Raw genomic sequence first — 13,452 nt, 5'->3', positions numbered from 1 at the left:
TAACCAAAACAATTGTTCAGCTTTACCCATGAAATGTAATCCCTGTGATCTGGTTTGGAGCGTACAGCGGTTTGTACAATCCCAAGCAGCACATGCGTGAGGCATCTTTATCCATTACTTCACTCCACAGCAGTGCCACTCGCAATATGGAGGCGACGTTGACGTACGAAGCTGCTGGTCATGAGGGGGGTATTTTTCGTACGTGGATTACTCGTTTAGCCGGATGTAATTGTTGACGATTTGGCCTGATCCTGGATCTGTCGGTTTTTCGAAACTCTTGCTGGAAGTGTTGTCATAGCAACACATCCTAATCCTCAAACCTGCTCGGAGCAGGTGTGTTCTACGTAAACAAGGATTAGTTTACACACGTGATCGGTGACGGTGCGTGGAAGTCATCCAGTCATGGCTTCGCCGTTCATGAATGAGCGACCAATTGATATTGGTACGCAATTTATACAAAGAGAATTTCATATAGAGAGGGCTTTGCGCGATCGGCAAGATTCTTTATTGCTCCCGAAGGAAATTCTGTACGAAAGATACCGCTTTAGCCGAGGGGGAATATTGTACCTCAAAGACTTATTAGCTCCGTATATTCGAAGTCAAACTCAGCGAAGTCGGGCTCTCACAACCACACACACGCATTACTTTGAGGTTTCTTGCAAGCTGCACTTTTTTTATATACTGTAGGCGATGCGGAAAATCTAACTAAAAGTGCAGTTTGCCAGGAAATTCGTAAAGTCTGTTTGGCTCTGAAACATTTCCTTCGGGTTTTCATTGTGTTTCCTGGACACCTGCTTGTGCAGACAAAAGAGGCGTTTCATGCCATTGCAGGTATTCCATAAAGAATATCACAATCAGCCTAACATTCTCATTACCCAGGGTTTCCAAATGTGATTGGGGCACATGGGACTGATCAGAGTGGAGTTTGAGCAAACATTATTTGGAAAATGTACCATTCCTCCTGATGAATAATCAGACACAGTGTCTTCATCAAATATTTGACCTTCGTCAATATCTCGTTGGTCAGACACAGGTTCTAGGGATATGACATTCCCTGCAACTGACCCAACAAAACAGAGGGCTATATGGAACATACCTATGGCACACACATGGAGGACAAATATATGCAATGACCATCCTTTACCTGAAATGAAGTGAGCACTGCATCCTGCCACTGGTTCTGAGGAGGAGCTTCCCAGTGGAATGCCCTCAGAAACAGGGCGATGGGCATTTTGCTGGAGAGCCAACTCTTCTGCAGGGGTTAGGTCTGGACCGCGTGGACCTCCACCTGTTTTTTGCTTGTCTGCCTTCTTATTAGCTTTAAAATTAATGTTCTTTATATTATATATGATTCTTTATGTCATCAATTCTTTAAATAGTTATAAACCAATATTTACCAGTTTGAAGTATATTCTTGTACTTCACTTTAAGCTGTTCCCGTGTTCTCCTTGTGCTCACGTTTGATCTGGAATTATGGCATATTAAATAATAATTAATCTCACACATAAGAAATGAAACGCTGCTTTCAGTAAGTACAATGCACACGCATTTAATTTGTCGGCCACTTTTTGCCAGCCGTCTTTTCTGGTTTGGGCTGCTTTTGCAGTGTTACCCCTTGTCAGTGGCGTAGCGTAGTGGGGGCGGTAGGGGCGGCACTTTTAGGGGGCGGCAAAATTTCGCAATAAATAATAATATCTTGTAAAAATTTTGAACCATACCTAAATAAGGGGGCGGCGGAATTTTCCTCTGCCCCGGGCGGCTGACACCCACGCTGCGCCGCTGCCCCTTGTGCATATTAAATCTTCATGTCCTTCGAATGAAAGGTCCTGCTCCGCTTGTGTGAAAAAAAAAAAGCGTCCGTTCTTTCGTCATTTTGTTACAGCCTATCAAAGACTTGCTGATCATGTTTTCTAGACTCAATATATATGGGCTTTTCAATCAGCGTGGGTGCGCGCATTCATCTCGGATGATTAGATCCAGCTCGACTAATCTAATACACGGCGGCGTTTGAAAAACCGACCTATCCCAGATGACTGTCACCGGCATTAACTCATCCAAGATGAGGCACCTGATCTCGGATGGTTTAAGCGATGTACGAAAATTACCCCCGAATCATCTTGTAATGCTATGTCTATGCCTAAGACGTCATCAACAAGGGCTTATCCCTGTGGTGCTGAAAAACGTTAAAAGAAGAAACCAAAAGAAGAAAACTGCACAGAATAAAAGTAAAGCATTTGTTAACAATGTTGCAACGGATCAGAGGTGGGAAGTAACAAAGTAAAACAACTTCATTACTGTTCTTAAGTAGAATTTTCCTGTAGGTTATTTGAATCTTTACTAGAGTACTTTTTACTCTAACTCGCTACATTTCAAAGGAAAAAATATCTGTACTCCCTACAATAAAAAAATATCTGTAATTTACTATCTTGCCAACAGGTTTCTACGACCGAAAAACAGGGGGAACTACGAGGGGCGTTCAATAATTTATCAACCTCAGTAGCAATGAAAATACTTTTCAAAAATTGTGTTTTATTTTTCAGTACAGTCACCTGACAGCTCCATACACTTCGTCTACTTTTCCTGCAATGACTTTATCCCCTTTGAAAAAAACAAAAATCTTCTGGTTGACCTTCAAACCAGGACGTCACAGCTGCCTTGGTGTCTTCATCACTTGAAAACCGCTGACAGGCCCGGGGGGTATTTTTCGTACGTGGATTACTCGCTTAGCCGGATGTAATTGTTGACGATTTGGCCTGATCCTGGATCTGTTGGTTTTTTGAAACTCTTGCTGGAAGTGTTGTCATAGCAACACATCCAAATCCGCAAACCTGCTCGGAGCAGTGTGTTCTACGTAAACAAGGATTAGTTTACACACGTGATCAGTGACGGTGTGGAAGTCATCCAGTCAGGGCTTCGCCGTTCATGAATGAGCGACCTATTGATATTGGTGCGCAAATTATACGAAGAGAATTTCATATAAAGAGGGTTTTGCGCGATCGGCACGATCCTTTATTGCCCCCGGAGGAAATTCTGTACGAAAGATACCGCTTTAGCCGAGGGGGAATATTGTACCTCAAAGATTTATTAGCTCCGTATATTCTTAGTCAAACTCGGCGAAGTCGGGCTCTCACAACCACACAGACAGTAGGCATTGCTTTGAGGTTTCTTGCAAGCGGCACTTTTTTATATATATATGCGGAACATCTATCGAAAAGTGCAGTTTGCCAGGCAATTCATAAAGTCTGTTTGGCTCTGAAACATTTCCTTCAGGTTTTCATTGTGTTTCCTGGACACCTGCGTGTGCAGACAATAAAAGAGGCGTTTCATGCCATTGCAGGTAGGTAATACACAGGCAAAAACACCCACAGTTCCACGAAGAATCCCACAATCAGCCTAACATTCTCATTACCAGGATTTCCAAATGTGATTGGGGCACATGGAACTGATCAGAGTGGAGTTTGATCAAACATTATTTGGAAAGTGTACCTCTCCTCCTGATGAATAATCTGACACAGTGTCTTCATCAAATATTTGACCTTCGTTAATATCTCGTTGGTCAGACACAGGTTCTAGGGATATGACATTCTCTGCAACTGACCCAACAAAAAAGAGGGCTATATGGAACATACCTATAGCACACATGGAGGACAAATATGCAATGACCATCCTTTACCTGAAATGAAGTGACCACTGCTTCCTGCCACTGGTTCTGAGGAGGAGCTTCCCCCTGGAATGCCCTCAGAAACAGGGCGATGGGCATTTTGCTGGAGAGCCAACTCTTCTGCAGGGGTTAGGTCTGGACCGCGTGGACCTCCACCTGTTTTTTGCTTGTCTGCCTCCTTATTAGCTTTAAAATTAATGTTTTTTATATTATATATGATTCTTTATGTCAACAATTCTTTAAATAGTTATATACCAATATTTACCAGTTTGAAGTATATTCTTGTACTTCACTTTAACCTGTTCCCATGTTCTCCTTGTGCTCACGTTTGATCTGGAATTATGACATATTAAATAATAATTAATCTGACACATAGGAAACGAAACGCTGCATTCACTAAGTACAATGTACACTACTTAGCGTTTAATTTTTTCGGCCACTTTTTGCCAGCCGTCTTTTCTGGTCTGGGCTGCTTTTGCAGTGTTACCGCTTGTGTATATTAAATCTTGAAATTCTTCATGTCCTTCGAATAAAAGGTCTTGCGCCGCATGTGTGAAAAAAAAATGCGCCCATTCTTTCGTCATTTTGTTACAGCCTATCAAAGACTTGCTGATCATGTTTTCTAGACTCAATATATATGGGCTTTTCAATCAGCGCGGGCGCGCGCATTCATCTCGTATGATTAGATCCAGCTACACTAATCTAATACACAGCTGCGTTTGAAAAACCGACCTATCTGGATGAGTTTCACTGGCATTAACTCATTCAAGATGAGGCACCTGATCTCGGATGGTTTAAGCGACATACGAAAAATACCCCCCAAATCCGCAAACCCTGCGTAAACAAGGATTAGTTTACACACGTGATCAGTGACGGTGCGTGGAAGTCATCCAGTCAGGGCTTCGCCGTTCATGAATGAGCGACCTATTGATATTGGTGCGCAAATTATACGAAGAGAATTTCATATAAAGAGGGTTTTGCGCGATCGGCAAGATTCTTTATTTCCCCCGGAGGAAATTCTGTACGAAAGATACCGCTTTAGCCAAGGGGGAATATTGTACCTCAAAGATTTATTAGCTCCGTATATTCGAAGTCAAACTCGGCGAAGTCGGGCTCTCACAACCACACAGACTGTAGGCATTGCTTTGAGGTTTCTTGCAAGCGGCACTTTTTTATATATATATATGCGGAACATCTATCGAAAAGTGCAGTTTGCCAGGCAATTCGTAAAGTCTGTTTGGCTCTGAAACATTAACCTTCGTTAATATCTCGTTGGTCAGACACAGGTTCAAGGGATATGACATTCCTTGCAACTGACCCAACAAAAAAGAGGGCTTTATGGAACATACCTGTAGCACACCATGGAGGACAAATATGCAATGACCATCCTTTACCTGAAATGAAGTGACCACTGCTTCCTGCCACTGGTTCTGAAGAGGAGCTGCCCCCAGGAATGCCCTCAGAAACAGGGCGATGGGCATTTTGCTGGAGAGCCAACTCTTCTGCAGGGGTTAGGTCTGGACCGCGTGGACCTCCACCTGTTTTTTGCTTGTCTGCCTCCTTATTAGCTTTAAAATTAATGTTTTTTATATTATATATGATTCATGTCAACAATTCTTTAAATAGTTATATACCAATATTTACCAGTTTGAAGTATATTCTTGTACTTCACTTTAACCTGTTCCCATGTTCTCCTTGTGCTCACGTTTGATCTGGAATTATGACATATTAAATAATTAATCTGACACATAGGAAATGAAATGCTGCTTTAAGTAAGTACAATGCACACTACTTAGTGTTTAATTTGTCGGCCACTTTTTGCCAGCCGTCTTTTCTGGTCTGGGCTGCTTTTGCAGTGTTACCGCTTGTGTATATTAAATCTTGAAATTCTTCGTGTCCTTCGAATAAAAGGTCTTGCGCCGCGTGTGTGAAAAAAAATGCACCCGTTCTTTCGTCATATTGTTGCAGCCTATCAAAGACTTGCTGATCATGTTTTCTAGACTCAATATATATGGGCTTTTCACTCAGCGCGGGCGCGCGCATTAATCTCGTATGATTAGATCCAGCTCGACTAATCTAATACACAGCTGCGTTTGAAAAACCGACCTATCTGGATGAGTTTCACTGGCATTAACTCATTCAAGATGAGGCATCTGATCTCGGATGGTTTAAGCAACATACGAAACCCCCCCCGGCTTTAGGCATAGGCGAAGTAGGCGACCGCGCTAGGGCCCCGGATCGACGGCGGCCAGGCCCCCGGCCCGCCCCTCCCCTCGCAATGCATTCCAAAAGTTTCAAATATCCCAAAAAATAAAAAAAGGACAAAAAAACTGAAAAAATACAAAAAAACTAAGCTGGGCTTAGCTACATACCGCCACGTGGTGCCCAGTGGAAACAGTTCAAACTGGCTAAATTGTAGCAGCTAACTACTCCGGGCGAAAAAGGGACGCAGGGTGATGACCTCGTAACGTTACAAGAAAACGTCTCCTTGGTCTAATTTTCACGCATTTCGCAGAGCTTCCAGGGACCCCCCTTTCGCCTAGGGCCCCATAATACCTAAGACCGGGCATGCCGCTGACTTCTTCAAAACTCAGAACAGGAAATAATCTGAGGGAGCCCAGCAGGTCAGGACTGTAGGGCGGAGAGTTCCATATTCTCGGATGGCAGCCTGTGATTGACGTGTCATGTGAACCGTCGTGAAGTACATTGCCGGTAACATATGTAATAGTACTGTATATACATAGGTTTGATCACAATCTGATCACTTGGGTGGTCACCTACTAAGTAACACTTGTGGTTGGTCAGCCAGTTGGCAAACATCCGCTACGCCCCCTCAGTCGGTTCGCTTACTTGACGTCGGAGGTTCGATCCTTACAAGGGGAAGCAAAGATGCGTACACCTGATGAGTCCCGATGTGTACTCTTTCTATTATTTTACAGCTATATATATGTTATATAGTTTACTGTCACGTGTCGCGTACTCTTTGTATTATTTGACAGTAAGCTATACAACATGCCACGATCTGCTTCTCGCAGCTGAAGAGGGCCCCGTGGCGGATGTTTGTCGACTTGCAGACCAACCACATGCGTTACCTGGTAGGTAACCACCCATACAATCAGGTCGGGACTCAGACTATGAATGCAATGAATGTAAATACTCCGATCTACAGGCTGTCGAATAAACGAACTACACGCCGTGGCGCAGCGTAAAGGGACTTCGTCTCGGAGGTCAGAGGTTCGATCCCAGCAAGTGGAGCAGTAAGAGTGTGTACGCCTGATGAGCCCAAATAAGGGCGAAACACGTGTCGCGTACTCTTGGCATTATTTGACAGTAAACTATGCAACATCTGCTTCTCGCAACTGAAGAGGCAGACCAATCACATGCGACTGACGGCACCTAAAATTAGACTGTTAATTATGATTTCTTTCATTTTGGGTTTCAAACGGTTGAGTTTAATGTTGGTTTATAGCTTTTGGTAATGTGGGTGCTTTCTTGAAGTTAAAGGGGTGTGGTTTTGGTTGGAGGGGTTGAGTTTGCCTTCCACCATTAACCAAAGTTGCCTGGTGTGTGAGTGTCAGTATCGGGACTAAAGGAAGAGCGTGATTTGAATGTGCAATATTACCAGTATGGAGAAAAGTGTAAAGTAAAAGTGTTTTCTTGATAAACTGAGTATGTCTGCTTGTCACTATATATACATATACATATATACACATACTGTATACACACACACACACACACACACTTATAGTCACATACACACACACACATATATAGGCTAATGATGATAATGATATCAGATGGCAGAGATATGGGGAGATAATTAACTGGAATGGAAGCCAAAGACATTTAAGCCAAATTCATTTTAATATGAATTAATTCATGATCAGTTATCAGCTTTATCAGTCATTTACAGTGGTGTGAAAAACTATTTGCCCCCTTCCTGATTTCTTATTCTTTTGCATGTTTGTCACACAAAATGTTTCTGATCATCAAACACATTTAACCATTAGTCAAATATAACACAAGTAAACACAAAATGCAGTTTGTAAATGGTGGTTTTTTATTATTTAGGGAGAAAAAAAAATCCAAACCTACATGGCCCTGTGTGAAAAAGTAATTGCCCCCTGAACCTAATAACTGGTTGGGCCACCCTTAGCAGCAATAACTGCAATCAAGCGTTTGCGATAACTTGCAATGAGTCTTTTACAGCGCTCTGAGGAATTTTGGCCCACTCATCTTTGCAAAATTGTTGTAACTCAGCTTTATTTGAGGGTTTTCTAGCATGAACCGTCTTTTTAAGGTCATGCCATAGCATCTCAATTGGATTCAGGTCAGGACTTTGACTAGGCCACTCCAAAGTCTTCATTTTGTTTGTCTTCAGCCATTCAGAGGTGGATTTGCTGGTGTGTTTTGGGTCATTGTCCTGTTGCGAGCACCCAAGATCGCTTCAGCTTGAGTTGACGAACAGATGGCCGGTACATTCTCCTTCAGGATTTTTTGGTAGACAGTAGAATTCATGGTTCCATCTATCACAGCAAGCCTTCCAGGTCCTGAAGCAGCAAAACAACCCCAGACCATCACACTACCACCACCATATTTTACTGTTGGTATGATGTTCTTTTTCTGAAATGCTGTGTTCCTTTTACGCCAGATGTAACGGGACATTTGCCTTCCAAAAAGTTCAACTTTTGACTCATCAGTCCACAAGGTATTTTCCCAAAAGTCTTGGCAATCATTGAGATGTTTCTTAGCAAAATTGAGACGAGCCTAATGTTCTTTTTGCTTAACAGTGGTTTGCATCTTGGAAATCTGCCATGCAGGCCGTTTTTGCCCAGTCCTCTTTCTTATGGTGGAGTCGTGAACACTGACTTTAATTGAGGCAAGTGAGGCCTGCAGTTCTTTAGACGTTGTCCTGGGGTCTTTTGTGACCTCTCGGATGAGTCGTCTCTGCGCTCTTGGGGTAATTTTGGTCGGCCGGCCACTCCTGGGAAGGTTCACCACTGTTCCATGTTTTTGCCATTTGTGGATAATGGCTCTCACTGTGGTTCGCTGGAGTCCCAATGCTTTAGAAATGGCTTTATAACCTTTACCAGACTGATAGATCTCAATTACTTCTGTTCTCATTTGTTCCTGAATTTCTTTGGATCTTGGCATGATGTCTAGCTTTTGAGGAGCTTTTGGTCTACTTCTCTGTGTCAGGCAGCTCCTATTTAAGTGATTTCTTGATTGAAACAGGTGTGGCAGTAATCAGGCCTGGGGGGTGGTTACGGAAATTGAACTCAGGTGTGATACACCACAGTTAGGTTATTTTTTAACAAGGGGGCAATTACTTTTTCACACAGGGCCATGTAGGTTTGGATTTTTTTTCTCCCTAAATAATAAAAACCATCATTTAAAAACTGCATTTTGTGTTTACTTGTGTTATATTTGACTAATGGTTAAATGTGTTTGATGATCAGAAACATTTTGTGTGACAAACATGCAAAAGAATAAGAAATCAGGAAGGGGGCAAATAGTTTTTCACACCACTGTATAAGACGTCTTGACAGATTTTTGTAACTGAAGCACTTAATGCCTGTTTGTTTTCATTGCCTTTCTCATTATGTCTTATCTTGTACCACATGAAATAAATGTTTATTAAACCTCTTTCTTAGACCTGATTCTTAATCAAGAGCAATTTTCAACTAAAGGAATTTTTTACTTTTATACTCAGAAGTAAATTTAAGAACATGAACTTTTATATTTTTACTTGAGTAAATATGATTAAGGCATATACTGTGACTTTTGACCAGTGTTTTTTTTTATAGATGAGGACTCGCACTTTTACTTAAGCAATGCATTTCTGTACTTCTGCCTCTTCGTCAATGAGTAAATCTTTTAATTGTAAGCGGTGCTGTTGCTTGACACTCACCTCTTTCCCTCTCTTGCTGATCGCTACGATCGTAATGATTCTCTCCCTCTATATCACTCTACATTGTTAATTTTCTCTTGTTTTTATTACTTTAAAGAGTTGAAAGCAGAAGAAGTCTGAAAGTGACACCTTTGAAATTGGGTGCATGCTTTCAACGGACACTGAAATGTTTAGTCAGTCAGTCATTTCCCAACCCGATATATCCAAACACAGGGTCACGGGGATCCGCTGGAGCCAATCCCAGCCAGTACAGGGCGCAAGGCAGGCACAAATCCCTGGGCAGGGTGCCAGCCCACCGCAGGGCACACATACAGACACCAAGCACACACTAGGGACAATTTAGGATCGCCAATGCACCTAACCTGCATGTCTTTGGACTGTGGGAGGAAACCCACGCGGACACGGGGAGAACATGCAAACTTCACGCAGGGAGGACCCGGGAAGCGAACCTCCACCGAGCCGCCCATGTTTAGTGATATTTATTTAAAAAATACATTTCTGTATTAGTGCGACATAATTGAAAGTTTGAACAAAATGCGGCATCTGTTGAATTTATGGATACAGAGGACCCTCATTGTTTACCTTTCAGTGTCATTTTCTGTAGGCTTAAATTACCTGGGTCAACTTTAGATCATTAACTTGAATTTTAGATTTACACATCTTGACTGTTTTCTTCTTAAAAGTGTAACAAATTGATGCATCGCCACAGATCATCTTAAAGGGTTTCAACTCACCCCATCGTAGTTTTACAAAATAGGGGCCACCAAAAAGCAAGAAACGGCCCTGAATGATAAAGGCACACTTCCGGCTCCGCCGCAGATCGCCTGAACAGTGAAGTGGGGGCGCTCTATAGATCGCCACAGAATTCGATCTTGCGGTCAGTCGTGTGGTATCGCAAACTAATTACTAATTTGATCTTGTGGCCAGTCGTGTGGTATCGCAAACTAATTACTAATTACCACTAATGTGGTATCGCAAACTAATTACTGATTTGTTCTTGAGGCCAATCGTGTGGTATCGCAAACATGTCTGCCACCGACCCGAAGTTTAACCGATCACTTCAGCTCTGCAGCATCAATGGCTAAAGCAAATGCTTCCATCAACTTATGGCTGGCCTTTGTTACTTATTTATTCAAACCTGAAAAGTGCGGTGAGCTTTCATTTCACCGCAAACGGGAGAATCGGTTGCGATCTCCTCGATGTTCTTTCCGCTGTAAAGCCGCACTTCGCGCTATTCTCGATGGATGTAGTTATTACTTACGAAGACTTCCTAAACGTCGATGTCGTTCCTTTTTCACTTTTGTCACCCAGGACTCCGTGCTCGGTCTGCATTCAAGGTCACCTTTGCTGCTGTTCTGTGACGACCAAGTTCAAAGTACGAGGGGGCGATTAGCTGAGCGACGTAACGCCGCCGCCGCCACCACCACCACTCTCTGTGGCACAAGGCTGGCTTAAGGTCCTCTTAATGGACCTCTGAAATGAAGGCTGGTGAGACGTGTTTCTGTATCGATGTTCTCCTTCCCATACTAAAGGCGCCCCTGCATCCGGTGTGCCTTGGCTAGAAGCGCGCGCACACACACACACACACACACGCGCGCGCACGGTTGTCAGACTTGTATCAGGTACTGAGCAAAGATCATGTACTACGTATGGGGCCGACACCGAGGAATAAATACGGAGTGTCTGCACCAAGTATGTAGGTGGGTTTCATGTCAGAAATAACTTCAAAAGCTTGAAAGAGAAGAAAAGGAGCCAGAAAACTCGGTTTTGTAACTTCGCATACTCCTTTTTCTTAATTTCCCGGGCGAGTTCAGCGAGCGTACATAACTGGAATGTGAGAACCTGTTAAGCCACTTACTTGAGGAGGCTTTTTCGTTATTGAAACTCTGGAGCGGGGTTCTTAAGTGCAAACTTTAAATCACTGGGCAGAAAAACAACAGGTATCATGTTGCATCAAAATCACAGAGTAACTTTAAACTACTCACAGAGAAGGGGCCTGAGTTGCCTCGAAAGCTTGCATATTGTAATCTTTTTAGTTCGCCAATAAAAGGTGTCATTTTGCTTGTCTTCTAACTACTCATACAAAACAGAGACAGCACCATAATAAACACACTTAAAATACAAAGCCATAGGGAGATTATTTAGCCCTGGGATTGCCCAGGTAGCTTTGTATTATGGATAAGAAAGCAAATACACTCTATGGCAAAAAGTGAGTGGACACCTGACTATCACACTTACTGTATACTATTGGAGCTTGTTAAGACATCCCATTGCCAAAACTGCAGGCATTCATTTGGAAACGTCCTTAACGGCCTCCACGGGATTCTGGAGTGTGTGTCAGTGGGAGCCTGTGCCCACTCAGCCAAAGAAGTATTTGTGAGGTCAGATACTGATGGGGGCGGCACGGTGGCGCAGTGGGTAGCGCTGCTGCCTCGCAGTTGGGAGATCTGGGGACCTGGGTTCGCTTCCCGGGTCCTCCCTGCATGGAGTTTGCATGTTCTCCCCGTGTCTGCGTGGGTTTCCTCCGGGGCGCTCCCGGTTTCCTCCCACAGTCCAAAGACATGCAGGTTAGATGAATTGGCGATTCTAAATTGGCCCTAGTGTGTGCTTGGTGTGTGGGTGTGTTTGTGTGTGTCCTGTGGTGGGTTGGCACCCTGCCCGGGATTGGTTCCCTGCCTTGTGCCCTGTGTTGGCTGGGATTGGCTCCAGCAGAACCCCGTGACCCTGTGTTTGGATTCAGCGGGTTGGAAAATGGATGGATGGATACTGATGGCGGACGAGAAGTTCTGGCTCGCAGCCGGAGTATTCAGTATCGTGGAGGTCAGGGCTCTCTGCCCAGGCCACTGAACATCCTCCATGTCTGTATGGACCTGGCTTAGTGCACGGTACACAATCATGTGGGAACACCAAAGGGCCTTCAACAAACTTGCCACGAGGTTGGGAGAGTTATCTAAAAACGCCTTTGTATGCTGTAGATATGAAAGGCCAACAGTGCAGTTCCCTAAACCCAAGGAACCTCGCCCACACCCAGACAAACAGACCCACACCCTTATCTGTTCATCAAACTACCAGATGGTGACTCGTAATTCATCACGCCAAAGATTACCAGTGGTGCACAGTCTGATGGCGGCCTGCTTTACACCACCCCGGCCGACACTTGGCATTATGTATAGTGATCTCAGGCCTTGTGTACAGCTGCTCGGCCATGGAAACTCATTTTATGAAACTCCTAACACACAGTTCTCGTGCGGATGTTGCTTCCAGAGGCTGTTTGGAACAACGTGGTCAGTAATGCCATCTTAGGATGGGTGATTTGTATATGCTATCAGTCTTTTAAAAAGTGCCTTTCACATCTATCGATATAACTATACATCCATTTTTATATAGTGCCTTACATATCTATCTGTATCTTTTATAAAGTGTCTTTCTCACCTGTCTTTTATATTGTGCCTTACACATTTATCTGTGTATCTATGCATTTTTTATATAAAAGTGCCTTCTACATCTGTTCATGTTTTATATAGTGCCTTTCAAATCTATCTCCATCCATCACATTTATGTAGTGCCTTTCACATCCATATGTGTATCTATCATATAGTGTCTTTTACATCTATCCTACTGTGAATATATCAGTCATTTATGTAGCAGTGGCGTAGCTGGGGGGGGCAAGGGGGGGACATCTGTCCCTGGGCGCAACATCTAGGGGGCGCCAAATTGATGTTCCCCATTGCATTTTAGCAAACAGGAGGGGGCATGAAATCTTCAGTTGTCCCCGGGCACTGAAAACCCTAGCTACGCCTCTGTTATGTAGCGCCTTTCATCTCTGTGTATGTGTTTATAAGTCTGTCTGTCCTTTATATAGTGCCATTCACATCAATCT

The 13,452-nt window shown here is 43.4% G+C and overlaps 1 protein-coding gene across 1 annotated transcript in view; it reads right to left on the bottom strand.

Annotated features, from left to right (window-relative positions):
* Positions 1 to 11,115, bottom strand: part of LOC114656350 (sulfotransferase 1C1-like) — a 76,589-nt gene extending 65,474 nt beyond the window's left edge. The window contains exon 1 of the mRNA XM_028807941.2: positions 10,834 to 11,115. The gene's annotated coding sequence lies outside the window, so the exon portion shown is untranslated. The remainder of the gene's footprint in view (positions 1 to 10,833) is intronic.
* Positions 11,116 to 13,452: the final 2,337 nt, after the last annotated feature.

This window comes from Erpetoichthys calabaricus, chromosome 8 (genome assembly GCF_900747795.2).
Source record: "Erpetoichthys calabaricus chromosome 8, fErpCal1.3, whole genome shotgun sequence".
NCBI lineage: Eukaryota > Metazoa > Chordata > Cladistia > Polypteriformes > Polypteridae > Erpetoichthys > Erpetoichthys calabaricus.
The sequence above is the reverse complement of the archived record's forward strand: the minus strand, read 5'-3'. Positions and strand labels throughout refer to the sequence as shown.